At 49.1% G+C, this 26,117-nt stretch overlaps 1 long non-coding RNA gene and 1 pseudogene across 4 annotated transcripts in view; both read left to right on the forward strand.

Moving 5' to 3' along the window:
• The window catches only part of LOC108397585 (uncharacterized), a 173,347-nt gene that overhangs the window by 63,711 nt on the left and 83,519 nt on the right, over positions 1–26,117 (forward strand). The gene's annotated exons all lie outside the window — the stretch shown is intronic.
• On the forward strand, positions 6,031–9,533 carry LOC108397586 (eukaryotic translation initiation factor 3 subunit H pseudogene; annotated as a pseudogene).

Raw genomic sequence — 26,117 nt, forward strand, 5'->3', positions numbered from 1 at the left:
TCAGGCCTCCTGTCAATGTCTGGCTTGTCAGCAGTCACCATCACCAAAGGATGTAGCCTTTGAGCCAGTTTTTTGATCTGTGCTTGGAAACATGGCCCATCTTCTTCCTGGCTGGGTGGCCTGTCACATATTTTGAAAACATCCTTCCCTCCCTGCCAGCTTTGTTGTTATCCTTGGTTAACTGCTCTGAAGACCCTATACATTTCTGTTCATGCTCTTGGACATAAATGCTCGCATTTCCTCCGCATGGATTAGTTTCCTTAAACACAGTCTGTGCTAGCTCCTTGCTGCTTGAACACCAGTCCTGTCCATTTAGTTTCAGGAATGTATAATATTTCATCCTTTCTGTTAAAACTCTATTGGTACTTTGCTTATGGACTTAAGTTCTATGGGTTGGAATAGAGGCATCAGGAAATATTGGTGAAGGTTGCCTGGTTCATTTTTCATTTTCAATAATTTCTGTGGATACAAAGGCATCTATTTCTGTCTAAGTGTGGATGGAACTGAGAACAAAGATGTCACTGCTCAGCCTCCACCAGTAGATATTGGACTGTTTTAAGTGCACAGTGGGAACAGTGCCCTCAGAAGCTGGCTCTCTCTGTGCTGACAATAAACTGATACACAAATGAGGGAAAAGAAAGATTCTTACAGGAGGATGCTGATAAACAGAGTGAGGTGTTGCAGTAGCAAAACCATCATATTGCAGTCATCATGGTAAATATTGGTTTAAGCCTAGACATCAATGGATGCTGAAGTATGTGTGTATGTATGTGTGATATGTGTGCATCTGGGGACATGTCTGATGTGTGTGTGTGAGTCTGATGAGGAGCAGGATATGGACATGCTCTTAAAGTATCTCCCCACAGATTGCAAAGATTACTCATTATTTGCAAAGGAGAAAATAGAGACAACACTGTGCAGACATCACACACATCATTGCTGGATGACAAGAACTGACTAGGCAGCCGAGGGGTGGATGGCCTGGCTCCCCCAGCTGCGATGCCCAAGGAAGGGCTCCACACTCCTGCAGCTGTGTGGCTGGGCTGCAGCGCCTGAACCCAACCAAAAGGAAACAGGGAGCAGACCCACGGAGAGCTGCTGGTGGGGATCCGAGGGGCCTGGAGCAGTGGGGTGGCCCCGTGCAGCATGTGGCTCCGGCCTGGGTCCTGTAGGAAGGAGGAAGGTGCTGCAAAGGACTTCAGAGGAGCAGTTGACGAAGTGGAGTGGGGCTATAGATTAGATAAAATACTGTATCGTAGCTAGATTTTCTGAATTTGATAGCTTTCCTGCAGATCTGTAAGAGAATATCTATGTTCTGAGGAAATCATTACTTTAATACTAAAGTATAAAGGGTCATGATGCACATGACCCACTCTCAAGTGGTTCAGAAAAAATAAGGAAGAATATGTGTATATATAAGTGTGTCTATGTACATATATGAATGTTTGTAGACATTGAACAAGAGCTAAAGCACAGCAGGGTAGGAGGGGCGGGTGGGTGGCAGTGACCAACATGGCGGTGGATTCGTGTCCTAGGGCTGCTGAAACAAAGGGCCATGGGCTGGGTAGCTCAGAAGAGCAGTGATTTATTCTCTCTGTTCTGGAGGCCAGAAGTCCAAAGTTGGAGTGTCTGCAGGGCTGTTCCCTGAAGGCCCCAGGGAAGGATCTTTCCTTGCCCCTCAGTGTCTGGTAGAGGCAGGCGTTCCCTGACTCGTGGCCCCATCGCCCCAATCTCTACCTCTTCTCCACTGGTCTTGCTCCCCTACGAGTCTCTCTGTGCGTCAGATCTCCCTTTCCTCTTCTTATGTGGACGCCAGTCCTTGGATTTAGGGTCCACCCTAAATTCAGGATGATTTCATCTTGAAATTCTTAACTAATTACATTGGCAATGATCCTACTTCCAAATGAGGTCAGATTTACAGGTTCTGTGTGGGCATGAATTTTGGGGGCCACTATTTGACCTATAATGGGACAGGTCAGGGTAGGCCTTGATGGAAAAATAAGGTGGAAAAAAAGCTTCAAGGAGGTGAGGGAGTGAGCCAGACAGCTCTCTTGGTTAAGTGTGTTCCAGGAAGAGGGGGCAGTTGGCATGAGATCCTCTCAAGGGAGCTGGCCTGGGGCAGGTGAGGAAGAGCCGAGGGGCCAGTGTGCCTGGGCAGAGGGTGGCAGGAGAGACTGCAGTGGGGACGGCTCTTGGGGGCCGTTGCCTGGGCCCTGCATCAACAGAGTGGCCTGGGGCCCTGCAGCGTGCTAGGCAGGAGAGGACACATCTACCTTCAGGAGCTGAGAAGAGGTGCGGGGGACTGTCAGGCTGGACTGGGCAGCAGGAGTGAGTGCAGGGTGGCCAGGCTCGGCCGGCAGGTGGACATGGAGAAGGGTTTGGATCCTGGGGGGAGTCTGAAGGAAGGGCCCACAGGATTTCCTGACTAGTTAAGGCTGGTGGAGGGGGCGTGGGAAAGCAAAGTCTTGAGGACCCCTCCATGGCCCTTGGCCTGGGTGCCCAGGAGGATGAAGAGCAAGCCAGAGGGTGGGGGGGCTCTATGGGGCAGAGGGCAGGAGGCCCGTGTGGGGTTAGGAGGCCTGTGTGGGCAGGAGGCCCATGTGGGCAGGAGGCCCATGTGTGGGCAGGACGGGTGGGAGGCACCGCGGTGGCCCTTGAACATGCGGGTCTGGGATATGGGAGAAGGACCTGGGCTGGAAGCATGTCCTTGGTGGATGGCTTTTGTACACATGGGCTTTTCCTGGATGTTAGTACTCTGATGACAGGATTGAGGAAGGGAAGGGGGTGGGGAGTGGTGGGCCAGGTAGCTGGGCTTAGACCATTTCCCACCGGGGCTGCCGCTTGGGCAGTACTGGCAGAAGTGGTGTGAGGTGAGAAGGAAGGCTTTGCAGTCCGCGGGACTGAGCCCGTCTCCATGGCTGTGAAATGGGACCATCACCACCCCCTGACCATCAGGGCTCGGGGGCGAATGACACACACAGAGCTCCTATCAAGACGACAGCAGCTAACCTTCTGTGCCAGTTCCGAGCCCTCTGCATGTGTCAGCTCACTCACCCCTCACCATAGCTGTTAGGTAGGTTGAAGGTCTTTGTTTGGGAGCTGAGCAGGCTAAGGCACAGAGAGATTATGTACCCTGCCTAAGATCACACAGCACATAAGCAGGTGGTGCCGGCTTCCCTCAGGGCCGTCTGTCTCTAGCCTCTCTGCTCATCACCTTCATGGCTTCTCTGCATGTGTGCTTGGCACATACTAAATATCCAAAAAGTATTCATATGTAAAACTGGGGATAGAATTGGGAGTATTTGGAATTAACATAAGGGGTCCTGTCCTACCCTGGGTCCTGGGACAGCCAGGCCATGTGAGCGGCTCCCACGCTTTCCTTATTGCCCGTGTGTGATGTGTGAAGCCGGGTGCAAACAAGGGTCACTGTCAGCCTAGGAGATTAGAAAGAGGATGTCTTGCTGTTCTGCTGTCTTAAAAATGTTTCAGCAGATCAGTCTTGCGGCACTTTTCTTCATATCCTGTTACCTTTGGACAATAATTTCCTTTTTTCCTTTTTTTATGAATTTCTGTCTCCCTCTGGGTCATAATCCTTTTTTTTTGGTGAATAGAATCATCTAATATTTATGAAGTAGTTCTGTGTTCCACACACCAGAAGCATTTCCTTCAAGCTGGTTGGCTGGGAAGCAGGACCTGGGGGGCCGCACGCCCTGTGGCTCCGGGCAATCCTGCAGGTCCAGGGTCAGGGCCGGGGTGGGGAGGGCAGCTGCCCTGGGCTGTGGCAGCTGCATGTCTGGATAGGGCACACGTAATGTGTGGAGGATGCTGTCCCCAGCAGGCAGGCAGCTGGCAGGCCCATGGTGTTCCTTGACATTTCCCAACCAAGGGACAGCTTTGAAGATCCATCCCACACTAATGATCACAGACTGCCCTGGCGAGTGATTTGTTTTGGAAATGAAGCTCATCAAAAACTTGTAACAGACCCATGTGACCCCGAGTCACCTCGTGACTGTCACAAGGAGAGTGGGCAGGGATGTGCTTTACTCCGGAACATACGACACTTGTGGGGCTGTTTCCAAACCTAGAGGCTGGCGAAGGGTGATGCTGAAAAAGATGGAAGACTATAAATATGTCTCTATTCCTAACGTGCGGAAAAGTGGTAAAAGGGACCCTACACCAGGGAGTCTCCCCCAGGGCCACTTGTGGAAACAGGCAGGGCTCTTCTGTCCCCTTTACTTGTCTTCCAAAAACAAAACTAACTGCCAAACCCAGGAGCATCAGCCACAGACCGCAGCACATACGTATGAATGGAAAATCATAAAGTCACTGTGAAGAAAATGGGAAATCCAAAAAAGTCTAAGAAGAAACTAAAAATCACCAGGGATGCAGCTACTGTCCCCGTTCTCCCAGACTCGCCTCCAGTGTTTTCCTGAGCATGTGTTTTGAGGTGTCACAAAGTTGGGATTTTTAACTGTTATCTCAAGATTGCATTCAGCTTTGAAGAAATTGATTGCCATTAAAATCATCTTTACAAAAACGACTATAGTCAGTCCCTGGTCATCATATTATTTTCCGATATTGTCAACTGATAATTTCTGATATTCCTGATAATGTCAACTGATATTACTAATTGACTACTGTTGGGTTTTTAGGTTGTTTCCTATTTTTTATGTAATCACTTATGCTGCAGTGAGCGTCCTGGCACATCGATCTTGGTTCATATCTGAGATTCGTTGTTGGGCAGAGTGGCTCTCCACATTTCTCCAAAGCATAGCCCAGTAGAGACTGGTCTCCGCTTTTTTCTTAAGATATTGTGAGAATTTTACCCTCTTTTCCACAGTAGACTGGCTTATCTCAGTGTTAAAATAATGCTTTCGATTACCCATCACCTAACTGACCTAAATCTAGCCCTACCCCCTTTCAATACGATGGGTGTACTAGGAAGATGGGACCCGGGGACCCTGAGGCCTGAGTCTCACTTGGCATCTCACCTCAGGGGGCAAACATGCACCAGGCTGAGAAACAGACCTCTGCAGAGAGTCCAGAAATGGGATTGCAGGGTTAAGGGGTGGGAACTTTTCAGAGGCTTTTGATATACCTACTGCCATCATACATAAAATAAATTCCATGTATACAAAAGTGAAGTCTAGAAAATGAAATCATAGAATTCATATGGATGAATACTGATGTGTTTTTAGGGTCCAGTAATTTCTGGATATGGGAACAAAGAAACAGCATAATGTAAAAAATAATGAAAGGATTTGATTACATATCAAAAAATGGCATTGACTAAATTGGAAGCCAAATAATAAACTAGAAGCCTCTGCTTGCTGTATGTATATATCATAGATGTATCTGTGTGTTTATTTGTGTGTGTGTATGAGGCAGAGCATCGATCTCTTTACCAAGAAGCCTAGAAATTAAACCAACAATACCTCATGGAAAAATGAGTAGGGACCATAAACATAATGGGCCATGGGGTGGAGAGGCATTTTAGCTTGAGGTATGAGAGAAGGTGGCATCTGGGATGGAACCTGAATGGAGGGAGGGAGCAAGCCAGGGGAAGAAATAGAAATGACTCATACACATATGAAAAGCAGTCAACCTCACTAGCAATCAAATAAATGTTTATTAGTACAAAATGCCATTCTCACCTAGTATACTGGAAAATAATTCAAGAAATGCTAATGGCCAGGCCTAGCAAGGGCATGCTGCCCCATCTCGGGCTCTCCCTCTCATCTGCCATGAGTGAAGAGCTCATTTGTCCCCACTGAAGCCTGGTAACTTGGGTTGTGTCCCTTTGCTTCTGCTGTACCTTGTCCCCTTACCCGCTATGCCCAGGTAGAAACAACTTTTCCTTCATCAAAGCCCCTGCCCCCCTGTATCTATGTCTCTATTAGATCAGGCAGTATGAACTATTTTATTTGGTAATATTGATACTAAAAGTAACTACACGTTTTTTTATAGTTAATAGATAAATAGCATTATGTTATCTATCTATTTAACAAATAGCTCTCTCTCATCCACAATATGCACCAGGCACTGGTGCTCCCACCTGGCTGGCTTAGTAAAGTATCTCCCTGCACCCAGGGTAGAACAGGAGAGCCTGAGGTGGCTGTAACGGTCCTGGGGACGCAGGCGAGGGATGAGGTGGTGGCCATGCGGGTGCGCAGCGGGCGAGGCGGGAGGGGCAGCCAGCGGGGCATGGGGCTGGGTGCCGCTCTCTGGGGCTGGGGATCTCCCAGTGGGCGGGGCATCCCTGGTTCCTTCTGTCAGGAGGCTGGCCTGATGGGGTGGGAGACAGATAATAAACAACCAAATACATTAAAAAAAATTTCTTTAGGGGTGATAGGGAAAATAAAAAGGCAAAGCAAGAGAGTAATGGGCCATGGGGTGGAGAGCCATTTTAGCTTGAGGTATGAGAGAAGATGGCATCTGGGATGAGACCTGAATGGAGGGAGGGAGCAAGCCAGGGGAAAACCTGGGTGGATCTTCCCAGCAAAGGGAATGGCATGTGCCAAGGTCCTGCGGCAGGGGCGTACTTGGGCAGTTCTAGGGCCAGGAGGGAGGCCAGTGTGGCCAGAGAGCTGTGGGGATGGGGAAGTGTAAGAAATGTGAGCAGAGAGGTGGCCAGAGGTGGGAACACACAGGGAAGGCATCAGAGGTCATGGAGAGGCTTTGCATTTGCTCAGAGGGGGATGGGGAGCCTCTGAACCCAAGGACCTTAAGGTAAGGAATATCATGGTCTGACTTTTTAAACAGACTGAGATTAAAAGTCACATAAAGTGAGACTCACCATTTTAATCATTTAATGCCACTCCACTGGGTCTCAGTGCACTCACAGTGTTGAGCAGCCATCGCCACTGTGTGATTCCAGCACATTTCCATTGCCCCTGGAAGGAGCCCCCAAGCCATCAGCACCCACACCCCGCCGCCCCTCCTCTCTGCCCTGGCAGCACCGCTCTGCTTCCCGGACCCCGGCTCTGCCTGCACTGGATATGCCACATGAACAGGGTCATGCACCACGGGCTCCTTGGTGTCTGGCTTCTCTCACTTGCATAATGTTGTCAAGGCTCATTCACTGTAGCCCATGTCAGAACCTCCTCCCTTTCTGTGGCCGAAGCCTGTTCTGCTGTGTGGCTAAACCACACGTTGTGCATCTGATCACCAGGCGATGGACTTTTGGGCTGTTTCCACCTGACTGGCTTTGTAAAAGAGTCTCCCTGGGCCCAGGGTGGAGCAGGAGAGCTGGAGGCGGCCGTAAGCGTCCTGGGGGTGCAGGTGAGGGTGGTGGCTGTGTGGGTGGGCGGCCGGCGAGGCGGGAGGGGCGGCCCATGGGGCGCGGGCCCGGACAAGGAGAGCAAACGTGGTCCCTCGGTGCCCATCCCCGTCGTCTGCTCTTCCTCAGGCACCTGCGGGCCAGCTCTAGTGAGTGTCTCTCCTCCTCCTACAGGGAGTCTACAGTCTATGCTCCCTTTTGATGATTGACTCTAGGTGGTTCTGGAGAGAACTGTGTGTCCTGAACCAACCTGGACATGGGTATTAATAGTGATTTTCCTCTATGGGCTAAGTCAGGACAATGGGCTCCAGCTGGGAAATCCCCAGGGTTGGCCATCCACGGCTGTGGAGTGGAGCCCACAGGCCCACCCTGCCTGCCCCTTTTGGGGGCTGCTTCGTGTGTCCTGCTGGGAAAACATGTACATAGAGCGATTTCTGAAGTTAAGTGCCATCCACTGAGTTATTTTAAAGCAGAGAACAAGAAAAGCCTCCTGTAACAGACAGAGACCGATTGTTTCCATGTTTGCAGGCCCTGAAAGCTCTGGGTCAGTGTCCTGCCTGCACCAACCTGTTGTGTATTCTTATCAAGGGCATCAGGGTTTAGCCAAAAAGAAAACGTCATGTGCTGTGTGGGTGAAACGGCATTGAGTGGCCCAGGAGTAAGGTTGGGCAATCGCTGCCTCAATGTCCCTTTTTCTTTTCCCTTTCTCTTTCTTTAGTTTTTTCTTTTTCATTTTAAGGGAATTAAAAAAAATTTCAAATGGAGCACAAACTTACACAGTATTCAAAAATTGCAAACCAGTCCAGCAAAAGGCTGAGATCCGTCCCTGCGCACAGTGCAGATGCGTCTGCACCACGGCTGACCTCACATATGCCTAACGATCTTGCTGGCGTGTTTTCACCAGCTCCCCTGCAGTCTGAGGGCCGGGTGGACTCTGCCTGCGCTGCCCTCTGGCCCCCTGCCCTGGGCTTGCCTTAATGGTGGCGAGCTGTCCAAGAGGAGTGCAGTGAAGGCACAGGCTCCAGTGGATGATAGGGCTGAGCAGTGCCCTGGCTCATCTGACCCTTGGCACAGACCTCAGCAATTGCGTGAGCCAAGAGCTGATGGGAGCACACGAGCAGAAACGCACAGCAGTGCTCTATTTCCCTGTCCGGCTGGAGAGGTGGTGTCCTGCAAGGAGGGCTCCGGCTCTGCCGCCGCCTCTTCTGGCTCCTCCACTCGGGCAGCAGAGGAGGGAAAGGCAGAGGCAGGTCCAGGGAGTGCCAAGAGATGGATGGATGCCTTGGTGGTACTAACGATGATCAAACATGACCAAGGAGGTGGACAGGGAACCGAGGTGGTTCAGGAAGTGCTTTGGGGCCTTTTGGTGGAAGATTGGCTTGAAATCACCAGCTCGTTTTCCCCAGCATGTGAAAGAGGGTGCTGGCTTTGGTGGAGTCCAGTGTCAGGGAAATGATGCAGAGCCTACGCCGTGTGAACACTGATCACCTCCGTGTGCATGGGTACCAGTGCGTGTGCTATGGCTCATTCATCGCTCAGGCCCTCTGGGGTTCTCAGCTCAGTCACTAGGATGCCACTGAAGAGTGTCCTTCTCATTTATGATCCCATAAAAACTGCCTAAGGGTCTCTCTCACTGAAGGCATACAGACTGACTGGAAGTTTGCAAAGAGAAGGATTTTTTTCCTGAAGCATTGAAAAAGGGAAATACCATCTTTGAGCACATGTTTGAAGTGCCTATTGTAATTAAAAATCCACATCTGATCAACGTCCTCATGTGGGAGCTTGGAGAGAAGTCAGCTGTAGCAGATACACATGAATCGCTCAGTCTTGCCAGCAGCTGTCATGTGGGGAAGAATCTACAGTTGCTTATGCACAGAGTGAGTGAAATGAGCTAAGACTCAGTTACACATAACACAGACACGAGGAACACGAGTAAAGAGCGGCACAACCTCCGGAACCAGCCGCATTGCCGGCAAGAGGACACGAAGCACCAGATTTGGGAGCCCCACTCCCTGAGGAGCATCTGCAGGCTCTTCGGACCACCCAGTCCCTGCCCGGACAGATTCTCTGCTCAGGGCCATCCAGGTAGCACTTCTGCCGGACAGCATGGGGTCCACTGCCCAAAACCTAGGCAAGCTCTTCGTGGCCCAGGCTCTTCAAGAGTACGACCAAAAGGAAGTTTCCAGAAAAGGACTTAACATGGACTCTTGAGATCACTGGGGCAACTCTTGGAAAAAACGTACTTGCATATTGAAAAGCCTTCTAGCTAATAATAAAATAAAAATAAAACAAGAAACAAACAGAAGACACAACAGCGCTGAGGGTCCTAGTGGGTCTTGGATGGGGGCTCAAGTCCTTCCACAGAAACCCAGCCTCATTGACTCCAGTAATGCTTCCAAGTGGCAGTCCAATGCCCGCCCTGTCCCAGTTCTGATCTGCAAGTTAGGGTGACTCCAGCCACCGTGTGTGTGGGTGGCCTTTCCACCTAGGCCCATCCATCGCGTTTTTTCCAGCTCCCCTTCATTCGCTTTTCCTGTTCTCTTTCCTGCATTTCCTCCAGAACTTTTTGAGAAATTGAAAGTGAGAGAGTCATCAAATCGTTCAGGTGGCAAAGCTGGGGCAGAGCCCCCAGTTCTGCGCCTCCAGGTCTGTGCCCCTCTGGCCGAGCTCTGAGGCACCCACCAGAGTGTGCTCGGAGAACCCGTGGATTCACAAGAGAGGGAACGGGAGAAGCTGTGAACAGCAGGGTGGTGTGGAGGCGGTTTCCCTGGAGGAGCAGCCATTCCCCTGGGCTCCTCTGTTCTCCCCAGAGGAGGCCCTACCTGAGTGTCCTCTGTAGGGTGAGCTCTCTGCACAAGGAGGGGACAGACTGTAGCTCACCCTGACCCATGACAGCTCACCTTTCATCCACTTCCTGGCAGCAAACCCTCACAGGTGCCAAGGAGAGCAGGGTCAGAGAAAGAGGCAGAATTTCTTAGAACAAAGCCCCTTGCTCTGCACCTCCCAGAAGCAGTGGTGACATACATGTCGCTGGGACCAGCTGTACCGCTTGGGCCTCTCTGTCTGGAAGTTAAGGGATGTAACTGCTAACAAGCGGGCCAGGGGGGAAGGTCGAGTGGGAGGGAGGTGCTCTGGCTTTGGGGTCTCCTACATGGTTCCAATCCTACATCTGTCTCTTCTGACAGGGTGACCTCCGGAAAGCTGCTTTGTTCCCTTGAATCCTCATTTTCTCATTTGCAAGATGGGACAATACTCTGGGGGTGGCTCTGAGGCCCGAGGAAGGTCATTTCTGTGCTCCATGCAGCACTTGCTCCTAGGGAGGGCTCAGTGCTTGGTGATATTTACTTTGCATATTTACAGTTCCTAACACGGGTGTACACCTCCCCTTTGCCACATTTCCCAACTGTTCAGGGCTCCCACTTACCTGCCTGCATGAACCCTTCCTCAGTTCCCCAAACCGTGGTGGTTTCTGTGTCCTCCACTGTCACTGTGGCCCATTTCATACCTGTCACTCAACCTCTGTGCATTTCATGTGCGTGAATGTGACTTTGCGAAAAGTGGGAGGTGGTACAGGTAGTGGGCCAGTGGGGGTTTAAGATGATGGGTAAGACCACAGACTGGGGATCATACTGCCTGGGTTCAAATCCTGGCTAGGCTGCTCACTGTTTTTTTTTTTTTTAAGAAAAAAATGAAATGTTTCTAAATGAAAACTTAACCACAAATTCTTGTTTTATATTTTTGGACTTTCAAATCTTGCTATCTTTTTTTTATTGAAGTATAGTTGACATACAATATCATATTACTTTCAGTTGTACAATATATATATGATTAGATATTTATATATGCTCACCATGATAAGTGTAGTTACCATCTGTCATCATACAAAGCTATTACAATATTATTGACAATATTCCCTTTGTGGTATATTACATTCTTGCTTTTATTTTATTTTACTGGAAATTAGTACCTCTTCATTCCCTTCACTCGTGGCACCCATCTGCTTACCCCTCACTCCTCTATGGCAATCACCAGTTGGTTCTCTGTATTTGAGTCTGTTTCTGTTTTCTATGTTTTGTTTTTTAGATTCCATATGTAAGTGAAATCATAATGCTATTTGTTTTTCTCTTCTGACTCATTTCACTGAGATAATGCCCTCTAGGTCCATCCATGTTGCTGCAAATGGCAGGATTTCTTTATTTTTTATGGCTGAATAATATTCCACGGTATATATGTATCACATATTTCTCATCCATTCATCTGTTGGTGGACCCTTAGGTTGCTTCCGTATCTTGGCTATTGTAAATAATGCTGCAGTGAACACAGGGGTGCATGTATCTTTTCAAATTAGTATTTTCATTGTCTTTGTGTAAATGCCCAGAAGTGGAATTGCAGGTTCATGTGGCAGTTCATGTTTAATATTTTGAGGAACATCCATACTGTTTTCTATAATGGCTGCACCAATTTACATTCCCTTTTCTCCACATCCTCACCAACAATTGTTTCTTTTCTTTTTGAAAAGAGCCATTCTAATGGGTGTTAGGTGATACCTCATTGTAGTTTTGATTTGCATTCCCTGGTGATTAGCAGTATCGAGCATCTTTCCCCATGTCTGTTGGCCATCTATCTGTATGTCTTCTTTGGAAAAATGCTATTCAGGTCCTCTGCAATTGTATGAGTTCTTTATATGTTTTGGATATTAGCCCCTTATTGTATATATCATTTGCAAGTATCTTCTCCCATTCAATAGGTTGCCTTTTCATTTTCTTAATGGTTTCTTTAAAAAACTTTTCACTTTAATGTAGTCTGAATTGTTTTTGTTTTGCTGCTCTTGCTTGAGGAGATAGATCCAAAAAAATATTGCTAAGACCAATGACCAAGAGTTTACTGTCTATGTTTCTTTTAGGAGTTTTATGGTTAGAGGTCTTACATTTTGGTCTTAAATCCATTTTGAGTTTATTTTTGTGCATGGTGTAATAAAGTGGTCCAGTTTCATTCTTTTGCATGTAGATGATCAGTGTTCCCAGTACCATTTATTGAAGAGACTGTCTTTTTTCCATTGTATATTCTGGCCTCCTTTGTAATAGATTAGTTGCTCATATAAATGTGGGTTTATTTGTGGGCTCTCTGTTTTGGTCCATTGGTTGTGTCTGATTAGTGCCAGTGCCATGCTGTTTTGATTACTTTATAAAGTTTGATTACTTTGAGTAGCTTTATAAAGTACTTTGATATCAGGGAGCATGACACCTCCAGCCTTGTTCTTTCTCAAGATTGCTTTGGTTATTTGGAGTCTTTTTGGGCTCCATACAAATTTTAGGATTATTTGTTCTAGTCCTGTAAAAAAAGCTATTGGTATTTTAGACCACTTACTATTAATGTGACTTTGTTTCCTTATCTGTAAATGGGTTCAATAACAGTTCCTCATAGCATTGTGAAAAAGGATTACATGAGATCTTACGCATAGATCTCTTAGAACTGTGCCTGATCTTGTAAGTGTTGCACAAATGTTAACTGTTATTATTATTCTCACCTAAAATTTTCTTTGTAGACTGCTTGCTCTGGGCAAACCTCAGTTTTCTCATCTACAATGCAGTAGTAGTAAAATCTGCCCCCTTGGGCTGTGTGGATCAGATGAAGTGCTGAATGTACAGGACCTCATCTTGGTAAGCACACAGTCCTGGGAGCAGTTGTTATGGTAACTCTTGGGGCCAGGAGCCCATCAGAGAGAATCTTGGGATGCTTATGGTGTTTCCTCCTCTCAACATTTTCATATATTTGCACAAAACCTGAGTGGAAGAGCATCTTCAATAACTCACAGTTCTGGCAGTCACAGTGTAGGCTGGGAGCAGCTCTGGAAGCTTCGGTAAGTGTCCCTGCAGCTTGGAGGCTCAGCACTGGCTGAATTCTCTGTAGGGCCTCACTCACAATACTCTGAGCCAAATGTGGCCTCTCTGTCCCCCTCCCTCTTCCCAGTCTGCTCTGCTTGGACTCTTCCAATCTCAGTAAATGGAAACTTCATTATTCCAATTCCTCAGGCCCAACCTTTTCAGTTTTTCTAGATTCTTCTCTTTCTCTCACGCCCAATTGGTCCATTGGCAAATCCCTTAACAATCTTGCCACTTCTCATCCCTCCCACCACGTCAGCCGTGGTCCAAGTGCCCACCATCTTTCCCTTGATGATCTCCCCCAACCTCTGCCTTGCTGTTCCTCGCTCCCCCCACTACCCAGCACAGACCTATCCTTTTAAGGATGCAACTCCTTTGCTCAAAACCTTCTGGTGTCTTGCATTCTCATGCAGCATAGAATGTACAAGAATGTTGGTGGTCTGGCCCTGCATCTCCCTGACCTCTTTCCTACCCCTCTCTGGCTCACTCTGCTTCAGACACACTGCCGAGCCTTGAATATGCCCAGCAGCCCCCACCACCCCCACCACCCCATTTCTGGCTTTGCACTTGCAGATACCCCAGGATGAGAAACTCTCTCCCTTAAGCATGTAGATGGCGGCTTGTTCTCTCACTGCATGATGTCTTTGCCCAAGTGTCCCCAGTTCAACAGGGCCTTCCCCTCACCTTGCCTTATTTCCCTGTGGGCATTTGGCTCGGACCCACCTGTGTATTGTTTGCTGATTGCCTCCCTCAGGGACTTGGTGTTGTCACTGCCCAGTCCTAGTAGAGCTTGTGGACATAGGGGTGGTCAGGGGGAGGCTGGCTGGCCCTACTGGCTCCAACCAGGGGTGGAGCTATGACAGTGAAATGCATGGCAAGTTCTTAGAGCAGCTCAAATCTGGCAGGCCCAGCCATGGCCAGGAAATCACATGATATTAAACCAAAGTTCTGGAAGTTTCTGCACACAAACACCCTCAAGCCCCCCGCACCCAAGTCTACTGGCTGAACATTTTTGGTCCTTGCTCTTTATACCTATTAATCCCTCCTCTCCCCCTTTTGTTATTGCCAACATATCTGTCAGTCACAGAGTGCTCTCAGGCATTTCAAAACTGAGGGAAGGTGTCGGGCAGTGGCCCTGGCCATCAAGGGAGTGGCCTGTTCTCAGTCACTTCAGCCCACATGAGGCCCCCAGCCATTCTCAGAGACTGAAGGGACACACATTTGGTTCATTCTGCAGTTGGAAAACTGACATTTGCAGAGTTAGGTGCTTTCCCCAAAGTCATAGCTGTTTAGTGTTAGAGGTCACTCAAACCAATCACTTCTTCCTTGTTTTTAATTTTTAAAAGATACTCAATAAACAGAAGTTCAAGACAAAAATGCTAAGAGAAAAATTGCCCATAATCCCTCACCTCCAGGGCAGCTGTTTGTATTTGCCCACCAGGCCTTGCTCACAGGACAGGCGTTTCACATACCTGCAGTCAGAGGCATGACTCAGCATTGTTAGAAATAGTTTGTCGTGTTGTCACTGCCTCATAATCTCTCAATCATCACTTTTAATGATTGCCTAATAGTCCAACAAATAAAAATTCCAAATAGCCTGCCTTTAGGTGATTTCCATATATTTTAAAGTTACACTGTTGCAGGGAAAATTTTTGGGTTCGACCGTTTCCTTTGAGGGCAGGTATTAGGATTCTGTTATGGATTGATGTGTCCCTCAACCCCAATATTTGTTGAAATCCTTACTCTCAGTACCTCTGAATGTGACCTCACTTGGAAATAGGGTCTTTGCAGATGTAACTTATTTAGGATGAAGTCATTAGGCCGGGTGCCAATCCGATACAACCGGTGTCTCTGAAAGAGGCTGCACCACGTGGTGACAGAGACACACAGGAGGAGGTGACAGAGGCAGGGACTGGATGTGTGTGTCCACAAGCTAGGGAGCTCTAAGGACTGCCAACCATCTCCTGAAACTGGTACAGGCCAGGAAGGAGCCTCTTCTCGAGCCTGAGAGGGAACATGGCCCTGCTCACACCTTGATCTTGGACTTCCAGCCTCCAGAACTGGGAGGCAATACATTTCTGTTGTCATAAGTGCCCCTGTTTTGTCGTGCTTTGTTGTGGCCATAGGGTACCAACACAGGCTCCAATTGTAGTCATCCTTCAAGCACACCACATAAACCCAAATCTCGTTAGTCTGTCACACTGACTATGGGGAACAGTTGGCACCAGGCAGGCTGGCATAGGTCCAGCCACCTTGGGCAGCAGGCCAAGTTGTGGTCTCGCCCCCAGTGGGCTCCACCTAGCAAAGGCTTGGGCATTCCTGCAGCCTGGGCTGGCACACCCTCCTGCAGAAGGATGGAATCCGAAGACTTGGCCTTTTAAGGTCACAGTGCAGCCAGCCAGGGTGACCGCGTGGGCCAGCTTCCACTCCTGCGCATTTGGTTAAGTGTCATCAGCGTGCAGGTTTGGAGTTTGGCCCCCGTGCTGGGAGACACAGGTGTGTGGCTCCGCTAGGCCTTAGTTACCCTCAGCTGGGCCTGGAAGCCTGCCTGTCCTCACTACCTCTGGGATGTCGTTTTTGCTCCTGACATCATGGTTCCAGGAGCCCAGTGAGTGTGCAGTTAAACCCTGATGCTGGAGTCATGCGTCTGTGGGGTGTACCTTTGACCAGGCAGTCCTTGCATCATCCCTCCAGCGTGGTCAAGCCACCTGAACTGGTGCAGGTGATGCGGGCAGGTCTCCACCAACCGGCCCCCAGCTTTGCTATGTTCAACAGAGTTCTCTGGTGGCACAAAGGAGTGGTGCCTCCCTCCCTTTGACCAGTTTCTCCCCCTGGACCAAGGCTGGAGCTAAGTTGAGGGTTTTGGCTGGGCCTTTAAAGAGGTGAGACCCTCTGACAGAGCCGCCGCTGTGGCCCAGGAGCAGGGAGGCATGCCTCTCCCTGGGAAGGACACTCCCAGGCCCTCGGCCCAGGGTTATATTTCTTTTTGACCACCTTGAAAAGGGCATTTGGGAGTTTATCTCGTATGTGCCCCACAGATGGGGATGCAGAACGGGGCCCTGGGTGGACTCTCGGCTCACCCACTTGCCAGCTGGGTGACCCATCTCAGTGTCACCCTGACACTGACAGGCCCCTCCCCTGGGGTGGGGGAGGGAAGTCGGTAATGGGTGGGTGTATGAGTCCCAGGACACAATTTCTGAGAGCGTTCAGGTGTCCTGTTAGCAACCCTTTGATTTTGTAGTTGGAATGGATTTCCCAGGTCTCTCTGATCAGCAACTCCAGACTGTACGTTAAACAGTGGTGAGGGTCAGAATGGGAGTGGGGCCCAAGCCTCCTGAATTCCCAACTCCATGCTTTGTCCTTGTCACCTGTTTAAGACAAGAAAACACCTTTCTATGGGATCAATGGCGATGGGTATTGTTGATCCCTCCCGCAGTCCCTGAATGTGCCTGTCCAGCCAAGGCGGCCGGACAGTGCTTTCCCCGGGGCCCATTCATGTGGACGGTGACTGCCTGGGGGCCCTGGTCCTTCCTAAGGGCGGAGCAGGGGCTTTCTGTGAGTCATGGCTGCCATCAGCCTGTACAGAACCCAGGGCTGGAGACGGGTTCAGGCGGACCCGGGAAAGGCACTCGAGGCTGGGTGCCGTGAGGGAGGCAGGCGGCCCTCAGGGATGAGGAACTGGAACCACTGAGCCGATGTGCCTGGTGTGGGGGTCCTAGGAAGTGAAGGGTGGGGGCCCTCTGGAGAAGGGGTGGCGTTCCACAGGCTAGGCCACCAGCTTGGGGAAAGGAGGGCTGACACCACCCTCCAATCCTCATTTTCCTTCAAATGCAAAGGTTCTCATTAACCAGGCTGTGTTTCCTTGGTACAGATTGTGTTTGCTTGTGTTTGTGCATCACCCAAAGGACAGTAAGTGCTGACCAGTGAGCTGGAAGGTGAGGTTTTTGGGAACAACTCAGAGCCAGAAGCCCTGAGACCAGCCTCCTCTCTGACCCCAAACCCTGTCTCCCTAGAGAGTATCTGGTCTGCTCAGCCTTCTGCAGGGTGGCCCCAGGCTGTCTCCTTTCTCACTTTCTCACTGTGGTTCATGCCCAGGGCTCCCTTGCAGAACACCAGCCCCAGACTTCCCCTTTGGCACCCAGGCCTGTGTAGTGGGACAAAACAGCTGTTGATGGCAGCCTGTCTGCTCTGAGAGCTGTGCTGCTGTACATGTGTGAAGCTGTCTGCCCCCCACCCCCCAGCGCCCTCATCCACCCGCTCCTCTGGGCCCACCCAGCTTGCCTGCAGGCCCTAGCTCTCTGGCGGGTCTTGGGAGAACTGTCCCTACTGGAAACTTCAACACAGGGCTTAACGAAGATAAGACTTCTTTGTAAATTTCCTTGCACAATGATTACCACTCTGCAGAAAGAGGGACACAGAGCAGGTCCTGCTCTCCTGTGTCTCCAAGGGCAAAGTGAACTGGCCTGGGTTGCTCTGCAGAGTCACAAGCCAGAGACAAAGCTGCTGCTTTGCCCACTGTGCATCCTGTCCCCATTTTACCCCCAGGGAAGCCAGAATCCACACGATTGCTGCAGGGAGCATCAGCCTGTGCTCAGTGGCGTGGAGCCATGCTGGGAACCCCCAGCGCTCCCTGTCCTTGTGCCAGGCAGTGGCAGAGTGGCCTGAGCATCAGGGGGGAAGGGGTAGATCTGAAGATGACTGAGGGGGGCTGGGCCCCTTCCTGGGTGGATTTTGGGAGGCGGCAGGAGCCTTTCCACACTGCCCATTCTTCTTGGTGGTGGTTGGGGGGGCCTGGTTGCTGTGTTGTTTAGGGTAAGGATGTTAAAGGGCTGCAGGGTGGTGTGTTTACAGGGTAGTGTGAACCTTTTACCCTTTAGCTGAAGGACAAGAAGGGGGAGCAGCTGCCCTGCAGCAGGAAGCGACACCTCCGGGCTGGCCAGGGAGGATTTTGCCCGCAGTTGCCATGTCTTTGATGTCGCTGCCCTCTCCGCAGTCCTTGACCACCGGACAGCTGGGTGGGCTTAGAGTGAGGCGCAGGCATACATCCGTTTCCAGGAAAGCAGCGGCGCAGAGGTCAGTGCATGGAATCTGAGCAAGGACCTAGGGCTCTGGAGCCCCCTCCCGGGGCGCCTGCTCCAGGAACCGGGATTTGGCCCTGGGCCTCATTGCCAGACCTCCGTGGGCATTTCTATCCTCCCTGGGTGATTCATGCTTATTAATCCACCACAAGCAAAGGCAAAGGTAATGGGGAATTACGTTACTGTGAGGAAAGGGTGGCGAAAGAAATGTCCTAAATGCATTTAACTAGTATAGGAGCCTGGTTTAAAACAGGGAATGGGAAAGTCTTTTCAAAAATAATATATTTTTGAAAATTACAAATATGTTTAAAATAACATATTATTTTCTTCCTATAAAAGATTAAATGTTTATTGTAGAAAATCTAGAAGTGACAGAAAAGCTAAAATTCATCTTGAATCCCACCAGAAACTGACAACCAGCCCTTATCAACTTTAGGTCTCATCTGGACAGACACACAGACACACCATCACGCATGATTGGACCATCCTACAAGTATGGCATCCATCCTCTTCTTTTCATTCAAAATTCCATCACTAGCATTTTCCCCATTGTCTTTGGAAACATGAAATTTTAATGGCTACCTACCATTCCATGGAAAGGCTAAGCCATTTATTTAACCCCTTGTAGATGACGTATAAAATGTAATTTAAATAAATTAAAATGCACAAGCTTGCTTTATGAAAGAAATGTGTCATTCAGAACCTCAGCTTTCCCCTTCTCTAAAGTGGGATAACACTGCCTTTGTTCAGCTGGCTGGTGTGGCTTTTAATTAATGTTTAGGAAAGGCCTTGCAATTCACAGGTGAAGGATTGCTGCTTAAGTCAAAGGTTCTGTATAATTGCTAGTAATTATTATAATGTGCTCATTACGGCCAATTAGCACATTGTAGGGCAGCAGAGAATAATTCATTTGGGAGTTGATGTGCATCTTTGTCCTGCCTGAGCAGGTGATGGAGGTCCAGAGGCCCTTGATTTTCTTCCTGAGCAGAGAGACAAGAATCAGCTAAAGGACACAGTCCTAACTGGGCTGAGGCTGTTGCTGACTCTCAGTGTCCTGTGCGTGGGTGTGACAGGACCTGTCATCAGTGCGGAGTGTCAGCTCCCCATTTCCCTTGGCTTTCCTGATTTTAATCTCTTAGAATACATAGATAATGCAGCAGGATTTTCATCTGAAGCCTTTTAGAGGCCAAAGAAATATTGGTTCATTTGGAGTCCACACATTTCTTAATGGCCTATGAGCTGTGTCATCTGTCTTTGGGCTCCTCAGAAGTTCTCTGATGGGGTGAAAGGGGGCTGTCAGCATCCTCTCACAGTGGGAGCAGAGGTAGAACAGAACATTTCATGGCCAATGAATTGAAAGGACATTTGCTGCAAGTTTAGAAAAGTTTTAAGTTCATTAGCAGAGTGATTAAGACGATATTTTCTGACCTTCAAATCAGGACACCCAGTCTGACCCTCTGTTTTCTGATCTATGAGTATAGTTATGTAAAAGACAAGAAGATAAAATATGTGCAATGGGTGCTAACCTGCAAAGTCCAGGCCATCTGGTCACCTTGTACATGGAAGTAATGTCTACAGTCCTTAGGGGAAATTCTCACTGCCCTAGACTGCTTCCAGAATGTTCAGTCTCTTGAGGATTGCTTGAAGGCAGTTCCAGAAATATCAGAGACCCTCAGGAACAGTAGTGATGATCTGACATGCTTTATTATCAGCAGTGTTTACCCCTGGCGCCTGGCTTCAGTGGCTTGACCTTAGGGGTGTGCGTGTGCATGCGCATGTGTGTGTGTGCATGTTAGTGTGTAAGGGGGAGCAGGGGAGGGGGGTCAGCATGGAGTGGGGCATTGGGGAAGCGCTGTTTAGACCAATCTTGAGTCAATGTCTGGGGGACAGATTTAAATCCAGGTAACCGGGGGGTTCAGATTGCTGACTGACCCAGGTTGAAGCTGGGACCCGGAGCTACAGGAAATGAGCAGGGATACCCAAATGTTTGTACAGGCATCCAGGAACAGATTATTCTATTCCAAGGCCAGGCCGACCACTTAGATTTATTGTCAGACTTTGAAAAAGAAATTGAGATGGTTTCAAGCCTTCCATAAAACAGAGGAGGAGGGGTATGGAGGGCATATGCATCCTTTTCCAGTCGCAATGAAACAATAGGCCTGGTGTCCCCATCGCACCAGTTTGACTGGTTCTGAGCAACCCAAAGTGCTTCTTCAGATTTTGAGCTGAATGATTCCAGCCTGGGCCTACTTAGATTATGAAATACTGAGTTCTTTTTCACTGTTCACGTCTAGGCTTTGTGAGTACCAGCCATCATGTCTTCATTTTACCGGGATATCTCAGATCAAGATGCTGAATGCTCCATGGTTCCTTTATCACTTGAAATAGTGGGCTAACAGAAGATGTAAATCTCAAAGGAGTTTCCTCTTCTCATTTGTTAGATCAGATGGCTCCAAAGTGGCTGCACACACACCCAGGACTTCCGAAGATGACCCGCTGGTGGAGTTCAGAAAGAACATTCTAGGATCTCAATTTAGATGTCTTTCACTTTCACCTTGTTGATTTTTTGAGAATGTTTTATAGCATACACATTACAGTGTACATGAGCATTCTGAAAGGTGAGCCCAAGGTTTTTATGACCGATAGAAGTGCCGAAGACCAGGGGTCAGCAGGCTTTGGCCCACAGGCCCAAACCAGCAAACCTGCTGTGTTTGTATGGTTCATGAGCCGACATTGGTTTTTACATTTTAAATGATGGGGGTTAAAAAATCAAAAGAAGAATACCATTTTGTGGTATGTGAAAATTATATGAAATTTAAATGTGAGTGTCCATAAATAAAGTTTTGTTGGAATATATTCATGCCTGTTCATATATACACTCCAAAGACAGCTGAGTAGCCATGAAAAGACTGAATGGTCTACAAAGCCGGAAGTATTTACTTTCTGGTCCTTAATGTTAAAAGTTTGCCAACCCCTGTCCTCAGAACATGGGCTTTAGTTCTTGGGACAGTATTTTTGTACCCACTCACCTTTGTGGAAAGAGTATTTTTTTTTTGGTATGATTAATCTACAATTACATGAAGAACATTATGTTTACTAGGCTCCCCCCTTCACCAAGTCCCCCCCCACATACCCCTTCACAGTCACTGTCCATCAGCGTAGTAAGATGCTGTAAAATCACTACTTGTCTTCTCTGTGTTGTAGAGCCCTCCCCATATTCCCCCACATTACACATGCTAATTGTAATGCCCCCTTTCTTTTCCCCCACCCTTATCCCTCCCTTCCCACCCATTCTCCCCAGTCCCTTTCCCTTTGGTAACTGCTGGTCCATTCGTGGGTTCTGTGAGTCTGCTGCTGTTTTGTTCCTTCAGTTTTTCTTTGCTCTTATACTCCACATATGAGTGAAATCATTTGGTACTTGTCTTTCTCTGCCTGGCTTATTTCACTGAGCATAATACCCTCTAGCTCCAGTGGAAAGAGTATTTTTAAGCTTGATGGACACAACTTCCTTAAATAACTTCCAACATGTGTCTCCGGTGACCTCTGCAGAGAAGTTTGCCTCGGTCAGGTGGGAGGTGGTAGACAAAGGGCAGGGAAAAGCTGAGAACACTCTTCAAGAAAGACTTTCTTGAAAAGTCTTGATGTCAGACTTTGCAAAGTCAAGCAGCTACCCAGAGTTCACTGATGGGATAGGAATGCGGTCAAGGGCAAGCCATCCTTGTCCCCTTCAACCTGTGATTATCTTTGATTGGATGTTGATGCTGGAGTCACCCTGTAGTTAGGAAGGCATCACCACCACCATGTTAATAATCATGCCGCCTGCACTGTAATAGAGCTCCCTTCCCCTCAGAGCCACAGCCCTTCCTGTGGTTGATTTCTCCCAGAGCTTCCATTGGATAAAATCTCTCGTGATCAGTTCCCTTCCCTGGAGGCACAGGAAAGACAAACAGACAAACCCTCATCAATAGGGGAGGACCTTGCAGCAAAGCCTGGGTGTTTGTTCGCGGGTATTTTTTCTTCTGTGTTTCTTTAAACTGAGGAAAGGAGGTGAATGACTGGGCACAGCTGCCACAGCTCAGTCCATCCACAGATGGAGGCTTGCTTGTCCAGCTCTTCCGTTTGATCAGCCTCTGTGCAGCCCTTCACAGGCCAGGAAGACTGAGTTCTCTAGAACATTGTTATCTTGGTTTTGCTGAGCACAGCTGGCTTCTGCCGTGGGGTTAAAAGGTCATCTTAACAGGATTTCTTTTCTTTTCTTTTCTTTTTTTTTTTTTGGGTGAAGGTCCAAAAAAGCAGCTCCAGAGAACCTCAGTGAGAGAGCACATGGGTTGAGGAAACTGGTTAGTCTCCAAAAGTGGGGCTGGATGGAGATCACAGCTGCTGGGGAAGAAAACATTTTCCTCTATTGTCAAGGTTCTCCTAGTTGGTCTACAAATCAAATTGACATGAAGCAGATTAACAGGACAAAATAAAATTTAGTTACATACAGGGAATCCACAAAACCACTAGAAATTCCAAAGAGGTCAGGCAAATGTGGTCCACGTCATTCCAGACTCAGGATAAGTGGTTAAGGGTCTGGGTTGCATGGGAAGGAAGGCAATTCACGGGAACAATTGGAAAGAGTAAATGTTTGGTAAACAAATATTTGCTGGGCCATCAGAAACAATGGGACACAGAGAGGACTTTGATCAAATAGGCCCTGCTAGGTGGCCACCTGTGTACCACACCCAGTTCATGTTATACTGCGCTTATGGCAATAGCTCACTTCCTGGGGCAGGTCCTCCGTCTAAATTATTTTAGGCAGTTAGAGAAAATGCCTTGAGTCTTCTGTTTCTTGAAAATAATCAGCCTAAATTAATCCATATGCCAAAGAGATACAGCCTGGGGTGGCTAATTTTATTCCCCTACACAGCTTATTCCACATGTTGGAAGGAAACAAGAGATGTGGTGGGATTCTGAGGCTGTGAAATTCACCAACAGATGCTGGCGGGAGAGTAAGTGGAAAACGTCCTGGTGCTGACACAGTTGCTGGCTCTGACCGGGCACCCCTAACTCAGCAACGCTGGGCAGTTTTGCTCCAGGAGGAAGAATGTATGTGGTGACACGTGTGTGAGTCAACTTTGCTTACTAATATTGTGGAATGACTTAAGCCCAAGTATGTACAAAGTAAAATTTCCAGGAAAGCAAAAACCACAACAGTGAGCAGAGTGCACACTTCTGCTGAGGCTGGTGTGGCTCATCCATGTGTATCCAAGAAATGCATCTGGATGTTAGTAGTCAAGTTGGCTGTTTCGGTTTTCTTGGAAGACATGTTGCGGTGATGTTGTGAGGTGACGTGAGGGCCGGACGCCTCTGCCTCTGGAAGCAGGGTCTCCTGGGATGCTTGGGTGACGACATTCAGCAGGAGCTTGGAATGAGCCTCAGCCCCAGGGTGCGACACCGCAACCACACGACCACACGAAAAGACCAAGGAAATGAGCTAGCATTTCTCCTTTCATTCAAAGTGTATTTACAGTGTGAGATGACAGCATCAGAGAAAAAAGTTCTGAACACACCAAATCCACCACTCTAATCCCGTGACTGTTTTCATTTTTGAAGATTACTGTGTACAACTTTTCAGACACGCTCAGTAATGGTGCACACATGCCTTTTTGCAAGTGGACGGCCTTGACATGAGTGGAATGTGTGGCTCTTTCTGTAACTAGTGGCACAAAGTCTGTTCTCCTTCTTACCCCTGCATCTGCTTGCTGTGTGTTTCTAGGGACAAGGTTGGGGCAGATGCTGTTGGACTCCCATGTCCATAAAGAGTGTCCCTGCGGGGGAGAGTGGAGAGCTGTCACGGCCCCAGAGCAACACCTGCTTTTTATTGCTGCTGCTTCTGGAGGGTCATATAACTTGTCTCCTGGAGGCTTTGCCCTGGAGCTGCTCTCCATCTCCACATGTGCATGGAGGGCCCCCATCTCCTGCAGACACATTGTAGGCTAAAGTGGGGTGCCACCAGCATTGGTGGCCACATGTGCAGGAGTGAGTGTGCATGTGAGCATGAGAGTGTGAGCCTGTGGGAGTGTTGGAGAGTGTGTCTGTGTGCATGTGTGTGTGCAGCGTGGCATATATAAACCCAATCCTAAAGGCAACTCCCAGAACTGGAGTGCCCCAAACAGCCCGAGGACCATCGCTGTGATAATAAACTCAGGGCTTCTCTACACAAGGGCCCTGCAGTACACACCACTTCACATGGGAGAACAAATTCTGTTGGTAGATGGGCTCCAGTCTCATGCTATGTTGGCTCATGGGCACATGGTATGAAGGGAGTGGGTTTGCCTTGCCTGAAACCAAGTGTGGGGCCATGGGGAGGTAGCAGGGCCCGGAGAGGGGGATTTCACATTGGCTGCGGTGGGCACTTCCACAACCCTACCCTGAGGCTTGCAGGAATCTGTCTGTAGACCGGTTCCCAGGAAAGGCCCACGGAACTGTTAGGATCTTGCTTTCTCAGCAAGAGAATCCTCGGTCAGAGGAAGTCTGGCTGAGCTCGTGCGGGGAGCAGGGCAGGTCCCAGCAGCTGTGGGGCTGTTCATGCAGCGAGAGGATAGCACAGAGACCAAGGCACACTCATTTACTCATACTTTTATTTAGGAAACTAGTGGAGGAGGTTTAAAAATAATATCAAACACATTTAAAGTGAGTGACACACCTTCGCTGTCCCTGAGAGCCATACTGTGCGGTGAGCCAGCAGGTGAGTGGGGGGCCAGCACATAGGTGGGCTCGGGGCACCAGGGCCTCCGGGGGGGCTGGGTCCCACCTGGGCCAGGCACGCTTCTCCTTGGGGTTCTACTGCCTGCATCCTCCTGTCTGCTCTGACTCCAGATGTTCTCAGAGCAACTGCTGAGTAACACTGGGGTTCCTCATGGCTGGGGCTGGGTAACACTGGGTTCCTCACAGGAAAGAACTGGGTAACTTTGGGTTCATCAGGGCTGGGGGCCTGGGTGACGTTGGGATTCCTCAGGCCTGGGTCCTAGGGGGTCTTTTTACTCTGGCCCTCTCTTTCCTCAAATTTATGATTTTCTGGGGCCCCATCCACATGCCAGTGGCACCCCAGCTTTACCCACTTCTCACCTTAGTGCTACACCCATGTGGGTGACTTACATCTCCAGGCAACATCTCGCAGGGCCCCCAGACCAGCGCACAGCCTTTCCCTGCGCAGCGTGTACTCCTGCCTGGCATGTGGTCCTTGCTGCTTGGAGTCCTCCATACCTTCCTGTGTATGTACTGGCTTAACTGGACCATGCGGTGCTTGGGTATTTGGTTAAACACCATTCTGGGTGTGCCTGTGAGGGCATTTCTGGATGAGACAAGCATTTGATTCTGCAGACTGACTGAAGCCAATCGCCTTCCCCATGTGGGTGGGCCTCATCCAATCAGTTGAGGGTTCAAAATGAGCCAAAGGTGGAGGAAGGGAGATGCTCTGTGCAGGGAGGGGACCAGATCCCATCCCAGCCTAGCCCCTCCGGAGCCCTGATGGTGAGCCTCTCCTCTGGGCTGGATGTTCAAAATGAAGATTTTTATTTTGGGGGCATGTGGGTTGGCCCCTCAGCTCCCTCCGCTCCTCCTGAATGTTCTATTGGCATAATAAAGAGCTTCCTTGGCAACAAGAGCTACTTTACTCCTCCCAACACATTGTCATGTGTGCAAACTCAGTCTTTCCATCAGTATTTTAGGTGATTCAGCTTCCTTTTCAAATCTCTGCCTCCCACCCCAAAGCACAGTGAGCTCTCCAAAGAGTGACTCTGCTCTCTGTGGGAGAGGGGGCCAGACAGGATGGCAGATGGGCTCCGGGCCTAGGAGACCCTCCAGCTCCGGCTGCACCCCAGCTGAGGCTCC

The sequence above is a fragment of the Manis javanica genome, chromosome 3 (genome assembly GCF_040802235.1).
Source record: "Manis javanica isolate MJ-LG chromosome 3, MJ_LKY, whole genome shotgun sequence".
Lineage (NCBI taxonomy): Eukaryota > Metazoa > Chordata > Mammalia > Pholidota > Manidae > Manis > Manis javanica.